General features: G+C 36.7%; 1 protein-coding gene across 1 annotated transcript in view; it reads right to left on the bottom strand.

Annotated features, from left to right (window-relative positions):
* The window catches only part of LOC101850155 (acetylcholine receptor subunit alpha-like), a 47,873-nt gene that overhangs the window by 4,093 nt on the left and 42,354 nt on the right, over window positions 1–1,426 (bottom strand). The gene's annotated exons all lie outside the window — the stretch shown is intronic.

Here is a 1,426-nt window from a genome sequence, read left to right as displayed (position 1 = left end):
TGCTGATGATGCAACTTCTACTGATGAGGATAATGAGGAGGAGGAGGAGAAGGAGGAGGAGGATTAGGTTTTGAATAGGATGACGAGGAAGAAGAGATGTTGCAATGACCTTTATAAAGACACGATATCTAGTTAACGGAACCAAAGTTCACGAAAGCTAATGTTAACTTGTACGTGTATTACATGTAATCACACATTGAAACCAATGCTATTCGAATGATAATATTTAATTAAACAATTTAATTAGTTTGACAAACATTATCTTTACACGTACTTTGATTCCCTGGTCTATAATGTGTTGTTGTTTTTTAAAAATTCTATTTTAACTGTTTCTTTTATTGCCACTTTTTCTGAATTCTACCGTTGTCTTTTTTGTTAAATAAAATTTAGCAGTTTCGAAAGTGAAATATAAACTCTACCATTGCCAATACAACAATAACGAAAAATACACGTACCCACAAGGACAAGAAGCAATAGCCTGATCATTGTGATGTGTGGTCTGAATCTAGTGCCAATCTCGGTGAGAGAAGTTGTGAAAGATAGAATCCAAGCTTAGCTTAAATAGGATTTTAGTCGCGTACTTCATTCTAGTAGCAATTATGTACCGATCATTTTCTTTCCCTCATAACATCAACTCATTCTGGTCAAGGGGAAAAGACAGATGGCATGTTTCTCGTGGTCAAGATTAATACTGACCAGCAAAGTCGGCCATCCTGAGCCATATAATTGTCACTTTTACATTGCCACAAGCAGAGGGTATGAAACACTACCTATTTTAACACTTTCGTTTCGAGCAAGTCACGATCATATCTGAGAAATATTGTTACTGTGCATAAGCGTACCAATCTCTTAGATTGGGAATTAGTTTTAGTTCTAACGAGTTTGTGTCTAATATCTACCACACGAGCAAAGAATTTGTTAACTTCAGTTCAGGGAATGATTGGAGACTGTGGATTAGATACAGAATATATGTTTCTTTGAAAGTATTTTTCACTATTTGCTCTGAAGAAAGACGATGCTAGGCGATGCGTATTTTCGTTCACGGGGACTTGAGTGTTAAATACAGATCCTGGCAGATATAACACGGCATTAACATGCAGCGTAAGACACGGTTTAAGGGTATAATAAAACTGGAGTTGTCTCTCAGAGTAAGGGAAGTACTTGCAGTAAACTACCATTTTTGGCAAAGTCACCTTTAATAATAAATAAATTAGAGGCATTGACCTTTCCGTCATTAGTTTTTACAATTTCTTTTATTACCCGTGACAAGGCTCTTCGCGTCGCTGTTGCCCTCTTTTTCATGTCGACCTTGACTGCATTGTTTGTCCTATTTTTGCTGTCTCAAGTTTTGGCCTGCATCATCATCATCATCATCATCATCATCATCATCATCATCATCATCATCATCATCATCATCATCATCACC

Source organism: Aplysia californica, unplaced genomic scaffold, assembly GCF_000002075.1.
Source record: "Aplysia californica isolate F4 #8 unplaced genomic scaffold, AplCal3.0 scaffold00092, whole genome shotgun sequence".
NCBI lineage: Eukaryota > Metazoa > Mollusca > Gastropoda > Aplysiida > Aplysiidae > Aplysia > Aplysia californica.
This window is presented reverse-complemented; position numbering and strand designations above follow the sequence as displayed.